Source organism: Lutra lutra, chromosome 14 (assembly GCF_902655055.1).
Source record: "Lutra lutra chromosome 14, mLutLut1.2, whole genome shotgun sequence".
NCBI lineage: Eukaryota > Metazoa > Chordata > Mammalia > Carnivora > Mustelidae > Lutra > Lutra lutra.
Window position 1 is genome coordinate 54,782,187 of NC_062291.1, and position 24,275 is coordinate 54,806,461.

General features: G+C 41.9%; 1 long non-coding RNA gene across 1 annotated transcript; it reads left to right on the forward strand.

The window, feature by feature from the left end:
• Positions 1-1,541: 1,541 nt before the first annotated feature.
• On the forward strand, positions 1,542-15,420 carry LOC125085184 (uncharacterized). Its single transcript, XR_007122800.1, has 3 exons — positions 1,542-1,731; positions 13,879-13,974; positions 15,217-15,420. It is a non-coding gene; the product is annotated as an uncharacterized LOC125085184 (long non-coding RNA).
• The last annotated feature ends 8,855 nt before the right edge of the window (positions 15,421-24,275 follow it).

The following is a 24,275-nucleotide window of genomic DNA, read 5'->3' on the forward strand; positions in this document are numbered from 1 at the left end:
CCTTCAACAGTCCTGCTAGGTATGTGCTAGGATCTGTGGCTTGCAGTTGAGGAGACAGGCCCAGAGGTTCAATGACTTGACGGGGTGTACCCAGCTACAAGGTAGCAGAAATGGTCTGGGAGCCAGCTCCAAAATAGGTGGGATCTGGCCTAGATCCAAGCAACCAGATTGGATCTGGTTCCTCTCGTCTTGGAACAGCAGCAACTATTAAAGGATTCTTACGCTGGCCTAGATCCAAGCAACCAAAATAGGTGGGATCTGCACTTTCATGCTTTGGGATGGATTTGAGAAGGTCCAGGTTGTCCTGAGGTGACATCCTTGGCCAGGTGGGTCCTAGCATCCTTTCTGCAGCCACAAGATGGCAAGATTTTGAACCTGGACTCCCATCCAACAGGACTTTGCACAAAAGAATAAAGTTCTTTTTTAATGAACTCATTAAGTCCAGGATCATTTGTGAAACCTGTCAGTGCTGAGAAAAGCCAAAGTGAAAAACAAGCTGAATTTGCTATGCACTTCTCAACTTCTATTCCATTCTTAGGGACATGAGTCTCCTTGGGTGGTGCTGAAGGCAGTGGCCCACAGTATCTACATCTGCATCACAGGACCCATCCTTTACACCAGAGCTGATTGTCCATAAGGCTGACAAGCTCTGAACCAGGTTGAAAAAAATCAGCTGTGCAGTTTGGGAGGATTTGACTTTGGGAATCTGAGCAACTGAATATAGGGGAAATTGAAGCTAAAAAGGCAGGATACGGAGGTGTTGAAAGGGGAAGCCATTCTAGAAAGTGGGAACAGCATGATCAAATCACACAAGTGACAGGGCCTCTCCCCCAGTGCACTACATTGCCCGGAGTGGAAAGTCTGTACAGGGCCTGGGAAAGAGGGTGTGGCACCCACACTGGAGGGCTCAGAGAGACCCTCAGATGCCAGGCTAAGGGCTTTGGTCTGTAGATTATAGGAAGCTATTGAAAATTAAGTATGGGGGAGAGGCAGGAAGTATATTTCCAGAATATTAACCTGTGGCAGGGTGCACAATGGATGGAAAGATATGAATCTGGCAACTAATTAATGTCAGACAATAATGTCATAATCACAGTTTGGGCTGCCTCTTAAGCTAACACAAAGATGATCATTATAGGAATAACTCATGTCCTTGCTGTCTCCTCTATTCTCAACTGATTGCTGGTTTCTATTTATTCACCATGTATTATTTATGGCTTCTGTTTTAACTGTACTCTTGCTTGTCCCTCTGTTCAGCACCAACAACCTTCTGCTTCATATAGTTATTTATATGTTTGTCTCCATGACTGTAGCACCTCCCTGAGGAATCCACATTTTCAATTTGAGTCTGTTTCCTAGAGCATGCCTGAACTAAGATTACTGGAGCCAAGGAGATCTCTATCAAAAAAATAGCAACCCTGCCTCCTAGTTCCTGAACTTGGCTTCCAGGGTGGAATCTGTTATTAAATAAATAAGGTATTAACCAAATCAAACAACTTTTAATGACCCAGAAAAAATAATTCAATTCACAGAAAAAAGTCAAGAGCAGAGCAGACATCTCAGCACCACGGCTTTTGCAGCGGCGCTGAAGAATGCTGGTAGTGATGTGTTTTCACAGCTCATCTTGCAAGACTCCCATGCAGTTTCCTGGAGAAGATGGACTCCTGCCCTCCAGAATTTTTTTTTTACATGTGCTCATGGATAAGCAAAAGAAATTCCTTCCTTCATTCAGTATGTATAACTGAGCCTCACCATGGCAGGGTGTGGGAAGGCAGATGTGCCAATTAATCCAGTGGGAATAGGGGTCCTGCCAAGGCAGGTTCAGAGCAGAGTGTAGGAGAAAACCATCAGCTCTGCCATGGGGGCAGTGTGGGGCTCTTGGAGGTCTTCCTAGAGGAGATCAGTTTTGGACTCAGCCTTTGAGGACGAGAAAGTCCAGTGGAATGGAGTGAAGGGAAGAACATTTCCAGCAGGGAACACTGCAGGGACAAAGATGCAGAGGGGCTCAGGGTTTGTTTTGGTTTGGTTTGGTTTTGGTTTTGGTTTTGGTTTTGAGTAGGGCTGCTATTGGCATTTTGGCCAGGACTGTTAGAGGACCACTGCCTACTTCTCCATAGCACCCCATAGTGACAACCAGAGCCTTCTAGACATTTCCAGTGGCTCCGGGGTGAGAGGAGCTTGGGAACAATCAGTGCCACCCCACATGAGAACCACTGGAGGGAGTTCTTGAAACTTGACTGGGAGGGAGTCACTAGTGTATAGGTCCTTGTTTAAGGAATTTAGGACCTCTTCCTCAGAGTGTGGAGAACCAGTGCAAATTCCGGACAAGGGAAAGACCTGGTCAGAGGGGATCTGGGGTTATAAAGGTCCCTCTGACTTCATGGTGAGGGACAGATTACAAGAGGCGGGGTCTGAGAAGTAAAAAGTAGATCCCTCCATCCTTTTTTCCTTCCCACCTCACCTCCCTTCGTCCCTTCCCATCTATTTTCACCAACACACAACTAGTAAGTTAATTGTTCCCTGCTTTTCTTGGGCCACTAACAGGTATTTCAAAGAATGGAGCATCTTCCCCATGAACTGCCATGCTTCCTAGAAAACCACTTGCCTGAAGTGGTTGTAAATGATCTCAACTGTGAATGATCTCAGGTCTTGTGCTTTGTTTAATTTTCACATTATGAGGCAGGGCTATTGCACCTATTATATAGTCAGGGAAACTGAGGTTCAGAGGTCTGAATTCAAATCCTAAGCTTATAACTACTTTACTATAGTGACTGAGGAGTTTTGGTTAGGATTTCACTATTAATTTTTCTTGTTCTTTTCTTTCTTTCTCTCTTTCTTTTAAAGATTTTGTTTATTTATTTGTCAGAGAGAGAGAGCGTACAAGCAGGCAGAGTGGCGGGGAGAGGCAGAGAGACAAGCAGGCTCCCCGCTGATTGAGGAGCCCGATGTGGGACTCGATCCCATGATCGATCATGGGACATGATCCTAGGATCATGACCTGAGCCGTGGCTTAACCCACTGACCACCCAGGTGCCCAATTTTTCTTTTTCTAATTAGCAGTGTGGTACCCAAGGGAACATCTCTGAGAGACAGGGACTGGTTCTTTTGCCTCACTTTTCTCTTTTGCGTCAGCTTTCTAGGATGATGAGAACTGTTCTCGTAGGCCTCAGCACTGGGCCACCAGGCTATCGTTAGAGATTTTGCCTGATGTAAGAGGCCCCAGGCTTTCAGTTCCCCTTTGGGGAAAGATTATTTTACTGAAAATCACTCACTGCCCCCAACATGTTTAGCCAAGATGTTCTCATTTTCTCAGAGCCAGAATAAACTGGCAGGGTGCTAGAGTCAATGCCGGCTGGGACCCACGTGTGCTTCCGCTGGCTGGGGAGTGATAGACGAGGCAACAGCGTCCTTCAGCTCAGACTTTCCCCCGGCCTGATTTATTGCTCCCGTCTCTTGCTCTGGCTTTTTGCTAAGATTTCCTTCCAAAATCTTCACTGTGGATCCAGGACTGTCCATGTGCATTTTTGCTTTGCTGCTGTTGACGGAGAACTTTGGGTGGGTGCCCTGGCACCACCCACTCCTGCCCTATCTGCAGGAGTCATCTTTATTCTGTCAAAACCCAGATCTGTCCACATGCTGTGAAGGGTGGCTCCTGTCCAAAGCCACTTCCACCCCTTCCCCTGCTCCCGCCACATGGTGGCTGAGCCACTGGCTTCAGAGGCTCGAGGCCGCAGCCCAGTCTCTTTGAATCTGGACCCAATATCTCCTAGTATGCTGTCTGGTCCCTTGCATCAGAGATCTCTTTGTGAAATAATGCAATAATGTTTTCTCAAGAGAACCAGAGTAGCCATTTACTTTGGCTTCACCATATTGATTCAAGGAAATCTCTTCCCTCTTCTTTAAATTGTTCCTGGAGTCAGCAGGGTTTTTGTGCTCAACCATTTGCCCAGGGCAAAACCCCTTCCATCCAGCCCCTCTGGATTGTATTTGCCAAAGTGGGAAAACACTCAAGCAAAATATCTTCCCCAGAATTAGTGAAAGACTCCTTTTAAGATAGTTAATAAAAATCAGGCATCTCTTTCGGTGTAATTTTTCATTTCAGAAGCCAAAGTATAGCCTGGCTTTTAAGACATGCAAGCAGCACAAGGCCTTTGCTGGGTGGGTTGGCGTCTCTCTGCAGACGCCTGGAGCTCTGGAGTTCCCACTTTGAGATGAGAAGAGCTTGTCTGTGTGCATGTCTGACTCTCCCTCTCTCACATAGTTTACATTTTCCTGTCATTGCAGTGTCACTCCAGCTGCACTGTACAAAACTAATATTTTTATTTTTGACCTTGAGACTTTTTTCTTCTAGTGCCTAGAGACAGTAAGGCTGGACTATGAGTCTTCATGACAAAAAAAATTCTCTTGTGTTTCCCTAAATTGTAAGCCATCTAAGACTGGTCTTAGGATATTCTTGTACAGCTGCTGCCACTTAGTCCCTTTCCTTTGGGGTGGTAGCGAGGGCAGCTATGTGTGGTTTGAAAGAATTCCCAAGATCATTCTGATAAGCGCCATCCTGCACCCACTGAGATTCTCAGATCTAAATGGAGGCATCGTTATTTGGCCCCTTGACGAAACTCACAGAAGTCTTGGTCAGGGTTGCAACTCTGAAACCTCAGTCAAACCATTTTATGTTTTTGATATGGTCAAAATGGTTGAATTGGTTACATATGGATGTCTAAATATAGCTGTATTTCAAGTTCTTCCATCTTTCTGAGAATTCTCTCAACTTTTGCACAGTTCCTCTAGTATCTGCTCCACTGGATGTAGATTCCTTGGGATAACTTTGGCAGTTGGTTAGCCATTTGGAGTGCCAGAGTCTTCACTTGTAAAATGGAGTGTTGTGAAGATCTGCAGTGTTGGGAGGATTAGAGACAGGGTATGTGGGTTGCTGGGCATGCTGCTAGGGATGCAGCAGGTCACTAGATAAAGGACGGCTATGCTCAAGATGGTGATAGTGATATTTACAGTTGAGATTAAAACAGCTCGATTTTTCTTCTCCCCAATACATTCTGATCTCAATGGGCGTGGTAACCTGAGATTCCCAAAATTGAAAAGAAGGGTGAAAATCTGCTATATTTTGAGCTTCTACTATGTGCCCTGGTGTCAGGTTAGGTGCCTTCATGTGCTCTTTCCTTAGTCCTTATCTCAGTGCTCTGAAGTGGTACTGATAGTCCCATTTTATAGATGAGCACACTGAGTCTGAAGAGGCTATAAATGTATCAGTCAGGGCTATTGGTTATAAGCATCAGGACTGATTTAAGCAGAAAAGGAATTTAGGGAAAAGATACCAAGGAGCTAGCACTGGGAAGGTTAGGGATAGTCTTAGAAAACAGGGCAGAAACAGGCTTGGCATAAATGCTCTAAGGTCTGTAGCCAAACCCACACCACAGAACTGTTCCCCAATACCGCCGGCCCTGGTCCCTGGGAGCTGCCACCACCTCCGTGACCATTTAGAAACCAGTCATTGCTGCCACTGCTACTACTGCAAAAAGAATGCTCTCTTTATCTTGCTTCATGAATCAGTAGCTCCCAGTTCTGAGTCTGGGGTGGGCATCTGCTTACCCCACCTTGGATCTCATGCCCCTGTCCTTCTGCAAGGGATGCTGGGAAACTAAGTATCTGGCTTTCAGGTGAAGACAATGCATGTTCCAAAGCTCATTTGGTGTGGAAATTTTCATACATAGAAAGGGAGTCAGAAGTTAGGGTAGCCCAGGGTGGGGGATGGGGTAACTGGGAGGTGGACATTAAGGAGGGAACAGGTGTTATGAGCACTGGGTACTATATGAAACTAATGAATCACTGAACTCTACCTCTGAAACTAATAATACGTTATATGTTAATTAATTGAATTTAAATAAAGAAATTAAAATTTAAAAAAAGTTAGGGTAGCCCAAAAGTCATTAAACAGCTACCACATTGAAAAATCTGGATTTATCACCTAACCTGGACACATCAAAATGCTGTTACTGTGTGACCTTCCATGAGGAGTGTCTTTGCCTTCTCCAAACACCAGACCTCAAGGCCTTTCCTCTGGCAGGTATAAATACTGCTGTAAATACTAGTGTTTATGATAAACAAAATGCATGCTAATAGTGCCCCCTGCTAAAAACATCCCTTGGTACCTAAATGAGTGAGAGGGGCTGGAGGCTGAGGACCCCTGAATACACAGACTTTGACTCATGGTGGAAAGCATTCCTGAGATGTTCTAACTTACCTCCTCACCTGTAGTGGAGAAAAGTCCCTGTGGGATGCCATCAGCTGTCACAGATAGATTGTATTCCTCAAGAGCCTTACCCTGCCCTAGAGTCTCAACTTACAGAACACTATGAGGGAAAGAAGCAAACTTTTTTCAAAAATAAAATCATACCTCCAGATAAAACAAAAATTGGTACAACCATCCTGGAGGGCAATTTAACAATGTGGAAGTATCAGGAACCTCAAAAATGTGTCTGATTCACTAATTCCTTTTTTTTTTTTTAAAGAAATTCGTCTTGGGGAAATGTAGACAGAAGTGTAGAGAAAGTTTATGTTCCAGAATATTTATTTATAACAGGGTAATTTATGCTAGAAAAATATTGGTCCTAATTTTTAAAAAATACACATCATGCCCACACATACTCCTATAAAAAATCCAATAAGAAATATACCAAAATGTCAATTTTGTAATTGTGAGATTATCTCTCGGGTGGTGGGATTGCAGCTGATTTTTAAATGTTATTTTAAAAATATTTTCTTGGAACTTCCAGAACTTTCTACAATAAGTATGTACTTCTTTATAATTAGAAAAGTAGTATGTATTACATTTTAAAAATTCCATCAGATAATACCATCTTCAAAGAAACCAGAGAGAAAAAAGTTAAACCAGTTTTCAGAAGAGAAGGATGGTTCCGTCCATCCCTAGGGGCCATCTGGGTAGAGGGCAAATTAAAACCTGAAAGTTTAAAGTCAGTTTGTCTTCATGGGCCCTAGATGGGGAAAACTTCAGTCATTTTCCTTGCCTGGCACTCTTGTGGTCGGAGGATGAAATCCAATCACGGGGTGAATTGGGTTTATACATTCCATGGCAAACCAATTTGGCCATTTCTCTGCATTTCCCAAAAGTTCTCTGACTTCCTAGACAGGAATTGTGAGCACAGGGAGACCTTTATGCTGGTTCCTGCAGCACATCTGGTTAACAGCATGTGCCAGATGGGCTCCCTTTCATCTGGGGACAAGGGCAGTAGGGGGCACACGAGCCTCTGTAGGTCCGAGGAACTTCCCCAGTGGAGGCTCCAGTTCTTGGTGAAGTATTTCAAGTTAGGATGTAGGCGTATCATATTGGAGTCACAAATTTTTCTAACTTTAGGGGAATATGCTTTTTTTAGAGTTTGCCCATCTGACTTTGAGGTTCTTTGCCCAAAGATGTTTTGGACAAACTATTGGTTGGCTTCTGACACCATGGTGCATTACATGAGTATTCACGGAACATCTGCCATGTGCCCTGCACTGTGCTCTGCACTTTAGAGACAGCAATGAACAAGACAGATGTGGTCCCTGGACTCAGGGAGCTCGCTTCCACCAGTAAAAAGGCACATTGCCATGGTGTGTCTTCCTGCACCTGGGCATAGACTGCTGACTTTCTGCACTCACTAACCCATCTGTTGTTTGGTCTGTACCTAGCCTCTGATCGTACCAACCTCTCCATCACCTTAGACAGGCTGAGTTGGAAGTAAAACTCTAGCAAATACTCAAGTCTGCAAGTCCAAGAATAGCGAGAAAAGGGTATTGCTGGACAGGGTGAGTGACCGAGTTTATCTGGCAGCTAGAAAGAAAAGGATAAGGTCATTGAGTGGCTAGTACCAACTAGGGAAGAGGAACGAAGGGAGAGAGGGGCCAAGAGGTAAGTCCTGCTGCTGCCACCTCAGGTTTTCACGAAGCCGCAGCATGGGACTTGCTCAGTCTCATCCCAGGAACTTCTCCTATGCCTCTGTCCACCTTGCCCGCTATGTTGTCCTAAACATTATCCTTTTGTTCTCCATTCCTTGCAGCTCTGGGTGAAAGGAAGCCAGACCAATTCCTTTTCGCCTTTCCCTACTCACCAAAACCCTCCTTTTTCTTGCCCTGAGGACTGAATATTCCTACTGAAACACTTTCCAGACAACCAGCCCGCGTGGGCCTTAACAACCCTTGTGTCTCACCGGAGGACATTTCTCTTTATTCAGAAACAAATCAAACAGAAACCTACCCTATGCTCATAGTTCTCTACAAGACTAAACGCTATTTACAAGGACTCTGAGACTTCTCAAGAGCTTAAAATGCCTTTTCATTTATTAAAGATACATGGAACGGTGCTTTGAAAAGTTCTTGGCTTATGTATTTTGTACCATTCTTCAGTTAAAAAAGCCAATCTTACACGTTTTAGGTATAGGACTTCTAAGAGTGCAGGCAGGAAACAGAATTGACCCCCCATGGTTCAAATTAGGCGACTTTGGGGAAATGCCCACTTAATAGAGGTGTAATCAGGTTTGAGGGAATCAACAAGGGAAATCGAGGCATCTAGAGACTAGCAACAGTGGGGACCCAGTACCACCTCTGGGTCTGGAGGGGCCAGAAGAGGAGCCGGTGTTACTGGAGAGCACGTGAAGCTGAAGCCTGAGAGGGGGCTGGTGGGAACCACAACCTCAGATTCATGCAGCCTCCACCAGAATCAGACACTGAAGCAGAATGGGAGCAGAAAGAAATACCCTGACCTCTTTCTCCTTCCACCTGTTGATCTCACCTGCTAATCTCCATTAGCCAAACCCCCCAGAAGCTAGATGGGCAAGGGAGAGGTCAGAGGAGATAGATGATGCTGTCCCTAAGGGGGCTTGCATCCCAGGACACAGAACAGGGCAGAAAAAGGTAGAAAATGGATTGGGCGGTACAGGAGTGGGTAGAATTTAGAGAATAACCAGGACAGACACTTTCTCTCAGACCCAGAATATGGAATTATTCAGAGCATTGTTTTCCATCGACTCTTACTAAATGTCATTTTATCGGTCAAACCTCCCAAGAGTTGTGGGTTGATTTTTTTCCTCCCACAAATGCTTTCTGAAAGTCATGGCTGGTTATCCTGTAACATTATCATTTTCATTTATTGAAAAATATTTATTGGGTACTTACCATGTACCAGGCACTATTGAAAAAATTAACCATTTGCCCCCCACCCATCATTCCCATTCGTAGGGATAGTTTCACCTTCCATCTTTAAATAAAATACCAATAATCCTTTCCATTTGGACTGGTATTTTTATAACCACATCTGTTTTACTTTTTTGGTACATTTCAATTCTGTTTGACTTGATTGTCCTGGGCAACTGAACCCTGGAGGCTCTGAATCTAACGAAGTTTACAGTTTTTTGGGGTTTTTTTCTGGGCTAGAACTCAAGTTGTTGATATCTGTCTGTCTCTCTCTCTCTCTCTCTGTGTCTGTGTGTTTGCAGGAGCAGTATCTTTGGATCTGTGAACTTTGAAAATAGAACTTGGTCTTTTTGAATGTAGATAATACTTTAAAAAGAAAACAGTCCTTTTGAAGAATCTGTCCATATCAGCAGCATTCAAATTTTTTTATTGTAGACCTCAGCAAAAAATACATTTTATGTTTGAACCCAGTTTCATGAAACTAGACTTACTGCTACCTTGTTTGACGTATTCTATTTTTTAATTCTATTCTGTTTCTTAAAAAAATGCTGATAGTAACTCCCTAAATTGATTTTATACCATATTAATGGATTGCACTCCGCAGTTTGGAAAACACTGGTCTACATAATATCTTGATACTATTTTTAAAATGGACCCAGCACCAGAATTTATGTTTAAAATGTGGTTAAGATGACCTAAATGTTTATTTTTTAGCCATCATCAAATGTGCCAATCTCAACATCTTTCTTACTTTTAAGAAAGCCAAACTGATCTGACCAGCAGCTGTTCTCCCCCTACTCCCTGTTCTTCCCCTGTTTTCCCCCTACTCCTCAGTCTGGTGAAGGGTCCTGCATTTACTGTCATTTTGGCTTGTGGCTGAAACTGATTGGCAATAGGGTTGGGCAGCTGTGGCTTACCAAACCATCTTTGTAAACACAATGGTGTTTTTTGTTTATTTTAACCTGAGGAAATCTGTGCTTGACTCACAGTCATTGGGGGAAAGTTCACTGCAGAGATAGTGCAGGGGGTCTGGGGTGGGCACCTGACTCATTGTGGAGGGACTGGAAGAATTTAAATGGGAATGAAGCCCTTTCCCACCACCCAGACTTTGTGGGAGGGGACCAGGTGGATGAAAATCATTCCTGCTATTCACTGGGCACTTACCACGTGTTAAGGGCATTCCCTCCCTCCCTCCCTCCCTCCCTTCCTTCCTTCCTTCATTTCTTTTTTTTTAAAAGATTTTATTTATTTATTTATTTGACAGAGACACAGTGAGAGAGGGAACACAAGTAGGGTGAGTGGGAGAAAGAGAAGCAGGCTCCACGCTGGGCAGGGAGCCTGACGCAGGGCTTGATCCCAGGACCCTGGGATCATGACCTGAGCCGAAGGCAGACGCTTAATGACCCAGCCAACCAGGTACCTCTGTTAAGGGCATTCAATACATTAGCTCACTTAATTCTTACAACAATCCAGTGAGTAGATGTTACTATCTCCATTTTAGGGCAGAGGGAAGTATTAGGAGGAAACAAGTTCAGGGTGGTTTTATAACATTCCAAAGCTCTCATAGGTTGTGTGAAGCTGAACTAGACATTACTTTTATCTTTTACCCATGATGCTATAATGTTTCCTCTTTTGTCTCTGATTTGGAAAGAGGAGCAGATAGAAAAATTTCCTTTCATTACTGGGGCAGTGGGGATGGGGTTTGGGAGATGAAGGTCCTCTTCTAGTTTCTGGGGTTGCCTTGGGAAAGATGCCATCCCTGTGTCTGAATTTCTCAGTTAAAATTTAGAATTCCAGGTATAACACAAATAATTGGAAATTAGGGGTGCCTAGCTGGCTCAGTTGAGAGAGCATGTGACTCTTGATCTCAGTTGTGAGTTCAAGACCCAAGTGAGATGTAGAGTTTACTTAAATTTAAAAAAACATAATTGTAAACTAGATGGCAACTAATATTATCATTCAGTTTGTTAATAAGAGCAATGCATTTTGAAGAGCTATTTAGACTGTATTTGTCATTCACAGTTTGTTTTTATGGGGTGGGGAAGCATATGAAGTCATGAACAACACATTTTTGAAATACATTTAATTCGCGAACTGGTGAGTGCATGCATTTAATGTATGCAAATTATGATTCCATATCTGGTTGTCTCCCCACCATGATAATGCAGTACACATCTCTGTAGCCTGAGGAAGAGAATCAGAAACCATGGAAATAAAATAATATTGTAGGCTTCTGCTACAAAAGTGAGAGCAGAGGGGTGCCTGGCTGGCTCAGTTGGTTAAACATCTCTTGATTTCCACTCAGGTTGATCTCAAGTTTGTGAGATCAAGCTCTCTGTCAGGGCTTGACTCTGTGCTCAGCATGGAATCTGCTTGAGATTCTCTCTCTCTCTCCTTCTACCCCCCCCCATAAATAAATAAATAAACAAAATCTTTTATCTATTAAAAAAAAAAAGTTAGACCAGCTACAAAAAAAGATATAAAACTTTTCAGGAAAGATTGACATTGAGAGTTTTAGAAAGAAAGAAGTTAGCAGAGACTTGATGTTCTAAGAACCAGGAAAGAATCAGCATGTGCCTTAAAGTTATTATAACTTTTAGCCATCTTATAGGCTAAATAAGGTTAATATCTTTTAGGCTAAAGAGTATATTAACATGTTCTGTGAAGACCTTCTCCTTTGAAACTTTGCTTAAAAGAGCCAAAGCAACAGGTTGATGGTCAAGATCCAGAGATTGTGTACACCTTTTGGTACTTAGACTTTTTCCTTTTTTTTAATGTAATGTTGTTGTAGTTATGTTTGATAACTGAATCCACTAGAGATTTTTAAGTCTAATAGATATTATTCTCTCCTCTGTAAACATTGGTGATGTATCTCTCTGGGTTTTAGTTTTCCAGGACTTCAATTGCCCATGAAATAACTGTTTTGCTCATTACATTAGTCAAAAAGAAAGCAAGGCAAATCAGTTAATGGTTATAACTTGAGATGGGGGTGGCGGTAGGGCTCCTTTGGAGATATGTTCCCCCCAAATTGAACATGGATGATAAATTACAAAAGAAAGAAAGAAAGAAGACAAGAAAAAAAATCATATACTATTATAGAATGTTTATGTTACTTAAGTAATACAAGTTCCAAGGTTGTGAGCCCACAGAAGCAAATGGCTTATAGTGCCTAGGAAGTAATATGTATCCTCAAAACCCCAGTGGCCTGGAAACTTCTTTTATGTTGCTACTCAGATGTCCAAAGGATTTGTGATCAAAACAGTTGATGCCATGGTTCTGTGCAGATGCTGCCTCTGAAAATCGTTCATAATGACTTTCTGTTTGTTTTTTAGCTTTGAAAACAAAGATGTTTCCATTAGATTTGACCCACTGAGGAGAAAGAGCGATGTTAAGCTTTCTATATAGCTTCCTTCCAGGGTCCAGACGTCCTGTCTTAGGAGTGGACCATCATGGATGGCTCTTTCTGAAAGCCACTTGTAAGCCAGAGACCAAAGACTCAATATTTATGTTCTCACCGAAGTTAATATTAAGGATTAGATACCAATTCCTGGGCAAGCCACACTATCTTAAACATGGGCTCTGGATTCTCCTGATCAGCTCCACTTTCTTCCCTATCTGTCTTGGTGTATGTGTAGGGAAAGGGACAGAAAACTAGGTTTGGGGCCAACACACAGAAATGTTATGTAGATACAAATGTAGGGGCGATTAGAAGAGCCGGGTCTCATTAAAAGGGATTTGCTCTCTTCCAACTGGACATGCACAAGAGTTGGTTTTTTAAAAAGTATTAACTTATTTTTTTTTCCCTTCAAGCTTAGCCAGAGACCTCATGGAGGTCTAACTCCAAGCCAAGCTTGATCTGTTTTAATTCAACCACTGTTGATTTATGGCTTAGCAAAAAATGTCTGAGAATTTTTTTAAGCTAAAAAAAAATTTTTTTTACCCTAACTTGACTCTCTCACATCTCAAATACAGCTGAAGGGATATTTCTCAGACTTTCAAAAGACAAAGCCATCTTTGGAATGGAAGGGCGTTCTGAAGGCTTCAAATCCCAGTGAGAAATCCTTGATAGTTTATATACAAGTAAAAACAAATATATTGGAAGGCTATGTGACACTTTAAATATGTTCATTTGATTCTCCTTGAATAGAGACTAGAGAATAGAGTCCAAGGGGTGGCAGGGGGTGGGGTGGGGGCATTCTGAGTTTGCCCCAGAGGACACAAAAGTCCTCTCTTTCCTTTCTTTTATTCCCCATCTCCCTCTTCTTACCAACCCCCATTCCATAAACAAAACAAAACAAAAATACCCCAAACAAAAAAATCCCTCTCATTGTCCAGTCAAAAAACAACCTGTGGTGAGTCTTCATCTCTCTCTACCTGGCTCTGGAATGTATGTTTTTATGCAATATGAGTAAGAACTGGACTAATTAGCAATTACCAACCTTGGGAAGAAAACCAATACTGAGTCCATCCTCCCTTCTAGTGCTAACATTTGATGGTTCTAACCCAGTTCTCAAGGAGAAATCCTTTGCCTCCAGCAGCACTCAGCCTGGGCTCTGTGATTTAACCATTCATTAGCTGTGTGTGCTGCTTTTGTTTTTTTCCTGTGTGAGCATCCAGTAGGATTATAAACTCAGTGAGGGCAGCAACTGATCATACACTTTGTCTCATTTCCCACAGCTGTGACCTCCAGCCGCTTCCCAAGCTTTCACACATCAGCCCAGTGACTGTTGGAGGAAGTCGCAGGCCTCAAAAGAGTGCACACAAGGAACAAAGGTAAAGGTGTTTTTCTTCCTGATGCTGAAGAAAAACCAGTCACATGATTCCTGATAATTGCGTGCACCCTTCTTTCTGAGGGATCTCTGAGAAGCAGAGGGGGCATTCTCTGCCATCATGTATTTGTGTCGCGTTCGTTTCTCCTCTAAGAGCATCTCTTTGTGAGTAATTACTGCTTCTATGGCAGCTCTGCTCAAAAGTACTGATACACGTCTAATACTTAGACTGCCTTGGCCCAGACCTAGAATAACTGATTTTACTTCTAATGCTTTTAATTTATTTCATGATGTGGTTTTTCAATTTCACAACTATAATGAACTCCTCAGAGACTGAGGCCACATCCATGCTGTTCATTAGCTTTCTTGCCTTAGATGTCCTCCTGCTTGCCTGTCAGGTAATGGATTAATGGTCAAGAAATAGACCTGGCCCCGAAAACAAGTGGAATAATGGACTGGAATTGCATTTAGCTATAAAAAACAGGTCGGCGTTTATATTTTTTGCCTAAACGTGACACCAGTGTTTAAAAGTGAATTATAAGAACAAAATAGCTGAATTTTTTCAAGTATTTAGACTATTTCATGCACCCAGTTAAAGCACTTCATAGGTATGATTTCATTTAATCCCTGCAGCAAGGAGTCATTACTATTTACATTTAGGCATTATTGCTGTTGAAAAGACCACCAGTACTCTGTAGGACTCATTTAGTCCTTGCATGGGTTTATGATGTCTTTTGTGTATTTATTTTTGTACTACGTGAAGATTTTCTAGCGTTTATTATCTATCTCATCTGTTTTTGTTATGTTAGTTACTGTGAGAAAAAGTTCCTTAGGATCAGTTGCAAGAACACTGAACTCTCTTTCCTGTGAAAGTCCAGGCAGCAGGTTTCAGGTTGGCTGATAGCTGTACATGATATGGCCGTTCAGGGACCTTGGTTCCTTCCATATTTTTCTCCATCATCTCCTAGGGATGGCCTAGTGTAAAGGCATTTAGGTTAGAAGTAGCATATATTATTTCTACTTACTCTGGAGGAAACGTAGTCACGTGGTCACACCTAAGTTCAAAGGAGAGTAGGAAATGTATCTGCTGGCAGCCATGCGTCTGGCTACAGTTCCATCACTATGAAAGAAGGAGTGAATGGAATTCAGTGAGTAGCTCATTATATCCACTAGAGTCCTCAATAAATAGTCTGTGAACAGTTGGAAAGCCAGGCCTGTGTCATATTCACGTTTGTCCCCATCACAGGGTTGAACACTTGCCACAGAAATAACAAACGTTTGACTCCCGCGCCAGCACTCTCTGCTCTCCTGTTTATGGCAGACGTCACTAATCAACCATGGCAATCTTTCCTGCTGGACCCGAGTAAGACCTCAGAACAGTCTGCAACATAATACCCCTGGAAGCTTCTAGCAGTATGTAAGAAATGGCCCGGATTTGAATCCTATTAGCCTTCCCTGATTATAGGTATTCAAATATTGAATTAAGATTCGAAGGAACTATAGTCTTTCTCCCCTTATTCCCATGGAAATATTTGGTTGTTCTGGTAATTTTAAAGTATGTCTGCAAATTCTTTGATGTGCCTTTCTTCAAAAGGTAGAGTTTAATTCCCCTCCCCTTAAATGTGGGCCATTGGTAACTCACTTCTAACAGACAGAATGTGGCAGAAGTAATGCTGTGTGGCTTCTGAGACTGGCAAAAAAGGATACAGCTTCTCCCTGGTACTCTCTTGCCTTTGAAATGCTCGCTGTGGGAGAGAGCCTGTTTCCATGTCACAAGGACACTCAAGCAGTGCTGTAGAGAGGAACAGAGGTCTCTAACCTGTAACCATCATCAGCTTGCCAATCATGTGAGCAAGCTACCTGGGAACTGGATCCTCTAGCCCCAGCTGAGCCTTCAGACAGTACAGCTCCAGCCAGTGTCTGACTGCAGCCTCATAAAGGACTCAAAGCCAGAACTGCCCAACTGAGGCACTCCCAAATTTCCAACCAATATAAACTATAAAAGATGATGAGTGGCTATTGCTGTTTCAAACCACAAATTTTGTGGGTGATTTAATATGCAACAAATAATTTAGACTAAAGATAAATGAAAGAATACATGAATAAATAAATAAAAGAACTACCTTATCAGACTGGGAACTCGTGGAATTTCAGGAATGCTAAGACCAAGAAGGGTGGGGCCTAAAAATTAGATCATGATAGGAATAAAGGTGGGAGTTGGCAGAGGACCCAGTTGCTGGTAGTTGATGGAAGCCAAGACAGGAAGATAGAGCACCACCATCTACTTCTAAGTTGGAAGGCAGGGGCAGTTGGGTCACCTGACAAGGGTAAGAGTTCATCTTCAAGGAGGCCTGGACATGGATAGGTGACCAAATAGAAAGAGCTATTTAAATAATATCTGTAGTATCTGACGGTGCTGAAAGGGGGAACAGAAGGATAAAGATTTTATACTTACTTTTTGGCTGTTGGACTGCTGTTTCAGTGACAGCAGCTCCTGGCTTGCTCTAGACCAGGAAGGAGCCCATCTCTATTAGGTCACACAAAGCTGACTTGATGTTTGAGGAAAAATCAAAAGGTTCATAAAAATTGAAGCTAGTAGTTATTTTGTGGTTTTTCCCAACCAGTTAGATCATGGGAACTGCAGTAGCTCAAAATTTCTCATTTTCATCCGTAAGGAGACTTAAAGACACCTCACAGTTGTAATCCTACCCACATTCCCACCTGGCCTTGTCACAGTCACCCTTAGGTGCTCCCCCCACCCAGTATCTGGTCCCCCCTAGTGCTCTTCTAAGAGCCTATCCATCCACATAATGCTGATGCAAAATGTTTCCCTCCTCTCCATTCTGAGTGGTTTTTCTTCCCAGTCTAATTATGTCTTCTTTTCCACCTGGGTAAATGGGGGTAAACCCGGTATAGCACCTACTCTGTGCCCTCCCTTGCACTGGTGCAGGAGTTCTGTACATGAGACTGTTTTGCATTTGATTGTGTATTCATTCGTGCTCTTTTGGAGGCAAGTAAGAGAAATACACTTGAACTTTAAAAGCAAAGGCAGATAATTTATTATTGAGATTGAAGAATATCTTAACTAAATTAAAGAGAAGGAATGCACCAAGGTTCAAGTCAGGATGAAGCTGGGAATGAGAAATCTGCATAAACCTAGAGAGTTCTTGTTCTGCCTTTGTCTGGGCTTCTGTGACATGCTGCACAATGGCTCTCTCTGCATTTGGCCTGTGGGGCAGATGCAAAGTTACCCACTGTGTCAAAGTTCATATACAACAGTTCTAGTCAGTCAGAGACTATAACTCTTTTTCCCTCCCAATTCCAAATTCTTAGGGTAAGGACTTTGATGGCTTCTGGGACCCCATCCTAATGGGTAGATGCGAGGCAGTTAAAGGGATTACTTCCGTCTCTCATGCCCATAGGCCCCCCACATACCTCTTCACCAATCCCAGAAAAGACCACATCTGTATAACATGGGTGGGAGACAAAGTTGGATCCTTGCTCTGGAAACTCTGTTTCTGGTATATCCATCAGGACTCATTTGGTTGAAAGTAACAGAAATCCAACTCACTTTGGAAAAAATGATTCCTCACTGTTTCCTGTAAGCATATCATAGAAAGTCAGGATGGAGTTAAATCTGGCATAATCAAATTTATTTAAACTGAACTCTAAATAAGAGTAATGCTCAGAGCTACCATTCTCTAGGACTTAACATGTGGCTAACTCCGTGCTAGATGCTTTATGTATACCAGTGGTTCTCAAACTTCAGTGGGTAGGAGAATCACCTGGAGGGCCTTTCAGAACACTGATTGCTGGGCTAAGCCCTGGAGTTTCTGGTTCAGTGGGCCTGGGCTGAGGCCTGGGAATTTGCATTTCTAACCGGTTGCCAGGTGATGCTGATGCTACTGATCTGGGGCCCCCACTTTGAAGGCCACTGATTTATATTAATTCGTTTAAGATGTACAGAAACCCTGGATGATAACATAGTCCCAGTTGTTTAGATGGGGAAACTGATGTTCAAAATGGCACACAGATCGTGTCAGAGCTATGATTTCAACCCAAGATTATTCGAACCAAAGTTCTTGGAATGACCACTGAACATACTGCTTTCTTTTGAGGTTCCTACCCAACCTCAGCTTCCGGTTTCAAGCTTATAAACAACAAAACTCACATATCAAAGACCAAACCAAAGTTCTCCAGAAAATCCCAAGAAAATCCTGAGCATGAGCAGCTTCTTCCTCCTGTGGTGGGTCAGTGGGTGCTGAACCCAGAGCAGCCATGAGAGGGGGCATGATGGACTGCAGAGCTGCCTGGCTGGAGCGGGGCTCCCAGAGGCATGGCAGCCTCATTATGGCATCCCCCATCCCCGCCCTGGAACTGACTCGAACTTTTCTTTCCCTTCTCCTACAGTTTATTTGGCGTTCTCTGGGTCCTTAATCCACAGTCATTTGGGTGGCAAAAAGAAAAAAAAAAAAGGTGGAAATGAGCTTTCTGCAATGTTGATTTTTCTTTCAAATTCATGATGATGTGGTGTCCCCAGGAATGGTTATTTTCTTCCCTTTCTCCCTAGCGTGAATTCTCAAGTAAGTAGCAAATGATTTCAAATGCATGCCGACTGCAGTGGACAGCTGCCAGGAGAGAAGTGAAAATAAACTGGTGACAGGAAGTGTCACAGTTCACGGAAAGGGCAGCGAGGATATAGTGGCGCAAGCCCATGACACTTCTGGGTCCACATGCTGAAAGACTTACCCGAACGAGCTGGGCAGCCACAAATCTCCTAGTAATTCATTAAGTCAGGGGAAACGCTCCCAGAAACATTGCTCTCCTCTCCTAACACCCTTTGTCTTTTAATTTCCAAACTCTGGGTTCATTCCTATGTCAAGCAAACCTGGGTGAGTCTCTCCAAACAACTCCTTCATTCGTGATGGAACACACCACAGCCGACTAATGCTTTGACTCTAAGTGTTTTAACAGGCTGAGGAGGTTTCCAAGCTTTAGGATCACAAGATGGATATATGATCAGTGTGAACTACAAAGTAGCATCAAAAACAGCATAAAGGATGGTGGAAACAAAAGGGAATCATGTGGAACTTCGCCCAGGAAAGGGATTACAAACTTAGAAGGAAAGTTACAGGGATAAGAAAAATTGTATTAAAAGTTAGTCACAAGATAAAGTAAGGTGACAGAGTTGAGGTCAAACATATCAATCATATCAATCAATGTAAATGTCTTAACTTATATAAAAGAAAGATTTTCAGGCTTGCTAACAAAGCAAAATCTAACATTCTGTTGTATGGAAGAGGTATGCTTAAACCAAGAGGTCCCGAGGTTAAAAAATAAAAGGATGGGCAGAAATATGAAGTACAAATGAAAACATCTAGGTAGAGTTGCAGTCTTGATGTCTTACAGGATGAAATTCAAACCACACAGCATTACGGAGACAAAGAAGGAGGCTGTAAGATGCTAGAGGCAACTGCTCACAAGGAAGCTCTGGGATCAATTGTTAATATTTATGCAACTAAAAAGTGGAGATGCAGGGATGAAGGGGACATAGAAACCCACTAGTGGTAGGTGATTTAAATACATCTTTCTCATTCCAGAAAGATCAAGTAAACAGAAAAGTTAGCAGAGACTGAAACTCATAACCAGTAAGGTAACTCATACAGATCTCTGTGGAAATCTGAACCTCAGTAGTAGAGAAAACAGATTCTTCTCTAGTGACCATACCTTGGACCACAAAGAAAACCTAAATAAATTCAAAGAACAGAAAGAATACTCTTTGATTACAATATAGCTGCAACTAATAATTATTAGCAAATAGAAACACAAAGACCACTTTATCTGAAAATTTAAAAAAAAACCAATCTTGTTAATAAACAGCTGTTGGTCAGAATTAGAAGTATCACATGCAATTATAGAATTTGTTGAAAATAATGATAATGAAAATACAAATAATCAGCTCTGTGGTATTCAGCTAAAGCAGTCAATAGAGGGAAAAGCTTAGCATTAAACACCCCTATCAACACAAATGAACACAAATGACTCAAGCACCCCACTAAAAAAGTTAGAACAACAAAGTAAACCAAAAGGATGTAGAAGAAAGGAATCAATAAAGATAAAAACAGAAATTAATGACATAGAAAATAGGAAAAAAAAACTAATAAATAAGACCAGGCCTGAAACAATCAATATAATAGATAAACCACCAGTTAAACTAATTTAAAGAGTAAGTGATAGAAAGCATAGACACACTAAATTAGAAATGGTAGCAGTGGGTGATTGGGGAAACCCATCAAAGCAGAGGAGGGGTACCTGGGTGGCTCAGTGGGTTAAGCTGCTGCCTTCAGCTCAGGTCATGATCTCAGGGTCCTGGGATCGAGCCCGCATCAGGCTCTTTGCTCAGCGGGGAGCCTGCTTCTCTCTCTCTCTCTCTGCCTGCCTCTCTGCCTACTTGTGATCTTTCTCTGTCAAATAAATAAAATCTTAAAAAAAAAAAAAAACTTAAAAAAAGCCTAAAAAAAAAAAGGCAGAGAAAATCTAAAATAAAAAACACAAGGGACTTTTTTTTTCAATTCTGTACAAAAATATTTGAAAATCTGGTGAAATGGATAATTTTCTAGAAGAAAAATAACTTATGTAAATTAATCCCAGTAGAGACAGTCTTAACAGACCAGTTACCATAGAAAAAATAGAAAAAATATAGAGTTTCCCTATTAAATAGCACCAGGCCCAAATGGTTTCACAGGGAAACTCTGCTAAACCTTTTGATCAGGTAATACCTGTGCTACTTATGAGCAAAGAAAAAGAAGAAAAACTTCAGGTAAATTAAGCAGTTATGAGAATAATAACAGTAATGATTAAAAAAATGTAAAAATGCTTATTTCCATGAGTTGGTAATATAGATACCGACCGGTAATGATACCAAAACAAAACCACAACAACAAACTTTGCTTGTCACCTTTGGAGGATATTAGAGATCTTTATTTTGAAAGCTGGCCATTACAGGGAAAGGGTCAAGCACTTATCTTTCTTTTCCTATGTAGACCGTTTATTGTGATGAAGGTAAGTTTCTTTTTACAAAAACATTCCAGCTGAAAAATACAAATACTGATGGGTTTACAATGTCACTATTTTGTAACCTCTAACAAAATTCATGGATTTAGTCTATGCTCATTAAAGGCTCCTCACTTCTCAAAAGTTCAGATCAAGAGACATTACATGTTTTCCAGTGGAAGTCTGCTGCACCATCCGTAATACATTCTTGGTACAAAATCAAACCCAAATCTGACCAAGCCTCTAGAACTACTAATTTAAAAGGAACACATGGTCCAGAGGAACATGTGAAGTAATACTGCAGGGTATTATCAGCGAAACCCAAACTATGGGGACTGTACAGGACAAATGACTCAGTTTCCTGAACAAACAAATTGCAAGGAGAAGAAGAGATGGCAAGGAAATCTATAGATAAAAGAAATTGAAGAGGCATTAACCAACCCAACATGTGGATATAATTTGGATCCTGATTCAAATTGTGTAAAATTTATGTGACAACTGGGGGAAATTTGTCCACTGAGTGGTATACGATGATATTAAATATTTATTGTTAGTTTTTTAAGGTGTGATATTGGTATTACAATTAAAAAAAAAGAGTTCATCTATTTCAGAGATATATTCTGAAATGTTTAAAGATGAAGTTACATCATGTGCTATTTGCTCTAAGAGACTGAAGGTGGAAGGGCAAAGAATTAGATGAGGCTTTAAATAAGATTGGCCAGAAGCTGGTATTTAAGAAAACTGGATGAATGGACACAGAGGTTTACTACTTACTACAGTATTCTTTTTACTTTTGTGTATGTTTGGAATTTCCCAAAGTAAAAAAAGATTTTGTTGTTATTTTGACTAGTCACCATTCTGGATGATTGTTATATTTCCCTTATGTGTTTCTGTTTTTTCCAGAATTTCACAACAGTAGTGATCTACTTTAAATAGTGGGGAGAATGCTTTTTGGCAAGTAATAAAACTAAAAGTTTAGTCACTGCCTGATTTCTTAATAGCTCACTGTGCAGAGTTTGGTAATACCCAATGTTTGCTGAGTGTTTATTATGTGGCAGGTGTAGTCCAAGTATGTATGTGGATTAATTTATTTATTCTGAAATACATTTTTATGTTCTTCTTGGAGATGAGGAAATGGGAACCCAGAGACTTTAAGACTTTTTTTTTTTTTTAGGAGCCTAGCACAGTCCCTGGCACACTGGAGACGTGCATCAAAAAGCCTGCCTATCCTTCTGGAACCAGAGCCACTTGGCCAGCGTGGGTCTGGAGGAATCAGTCAGAAAGGGAGGGGTCGGTCACCACTGGCAGGGGTTTGCCTCAGAAAGGCTGCACGGGGATCTCCGTTCATTGCTGTGCGTTTTCTGTGTAGAGTGAGGCCAGAGGCTAGAAGGTTACTCAAGATAGTATAGTTCAGAGGGCCTGGCTGGCTCAGTTGGAAGAGCATGTGACTCTTGACCTCTGGGTTGTGAGTTTGAGCCCCACGTTGGGTATACAGATTACCAAAATAAACATTAAAAAAAGATAATATAGCTGATAAGAGATAGAGCTAGGATTTAAACTCAGTCTGTCTGGCTCCAAGTCTTACTTTATAAACCATGATTTTATCCTTGCCTTGTGACTTTAATAATTCCTTAGTAAAATGTTGGCATCCTTACCTTCCTCCTCCTCCCATAGGAACTGCCCATGTGTGTTCTGTGAACTATTACACTGTCACTAAGAATCTGGTTCTTGTTTGTGGCATTGTGGGTGACCTTGGGCACCAAGTCATTACATTCTTTGGGCTTCAGTTTTATCACCTATAAAATGAGGAGGTTGAACTATGTGATGCTGAATCTTGCAGCTTGCCAGCTGTGTAGCCTTGGCGAAGTTACATAACTTGATCTGGGTGCCCCGTTGCTAAGAAGGGGATCCTTATTCCTGCCTTATAGGGTGGTCGAGAGGAAGATGAGAGGGGATGTGTGAAAAATGGGGTCACAGTGCTTAGCACATAATCATAATAGTGATGACTGCCATTCTCCCCTTCCTAAGAGTCCCTGAATCTGGAAGAGTTGGAAAGAAGGCTCCCTTGCCTAGAGAAGTTCTACTGGGCCTTGCAAGGATGTGCTGGTGACTCTGTCTGTTGAGAGGATTCCACTCTAGCCCAGGCAGAGAATAAAGAGGGGTGCAGGTTCTTGAGCTGAAAAGGAGTCTAAAAATTGTGCAAGTGCCATTTATTAAATCCCTACCATTCTCTAGATGCTTTACAAATATTCCCAAATTCAGGCTTGGCTCAGCCTAGCAGGGTAGATATTAATAGCCCCATAGCTAGTGAATGAGTGGGAGTTACCGAAAACCATACTCTTTCTCCTTTATCATCTTGCTCTGGTTATTCTTGATTAGGTTTCTCATCATGTGTGCATAGGGTCTTACTATTGTATTTAACATTAAGATGCCCAAGTCACCAAGTAGGGTTTTTTTTTTCAAGTATAGAGTGAATACATGTTCAATATACCAAAAAAACAAGAAAAATCCAGAAAAGTAGAAAGAAAAGACAATCCGTTGGCAAATCTACTACCTAGCATTCAGAGACAACAATGATTGTTTTCTTCTAGCCATTTTTTTCTTTGTTGGTTTTTCTTCTATAACTGCGATTAGGTAAATAGCCTTTTAAAATCCAAAATCATTGAAATAATAAAATTGCCTCAGATTGTGAGGACCTCAGATTAGAGAATGGGAAGATTGGTCCATTTCAGGGAGTCTCAATTTTGGGTGATTTCCCCCCCCCCCCCAGGGGACATCTGGCAACATCTGGTGCTATGGTCTGAGTGTTTCTTTCCTCCCCTACCCCCACAATTTATACCTTGAAATTCCGATGCCCAGTGTGATGGTGTTAAAGGAGGGGCTTTGGGACATACTTGTTAGTTCATGAGGGTGGAGTGCTCATGGATGGGATTAGTGCCCTTATAAGAGAGGCCCCAGAGAGCTTGCTAGTGCCTTCTGCCACATGAGGACACAGAAGAAGGTGCCAGTTATGAATAGGAAGAGGGCCCTCACCAGAAGGTGACATTGCTGATGCCTTGATTTATGACTTTCCAGCCTCTAGAACTGTGAGAAATCAATTTCTGCATTTTAGAAGGTACCTACCTAGTCTGTGGTATTTCGTTGTGGCAGCCTGAAGAGGGTAAGCCATCTGGAGACGTTTTTGGTTGTCACACTTGGGGAGTGGGGCTAGTGGCATTTAGTGGGTAGAGGCTACTCTACCACTTCCTGCCA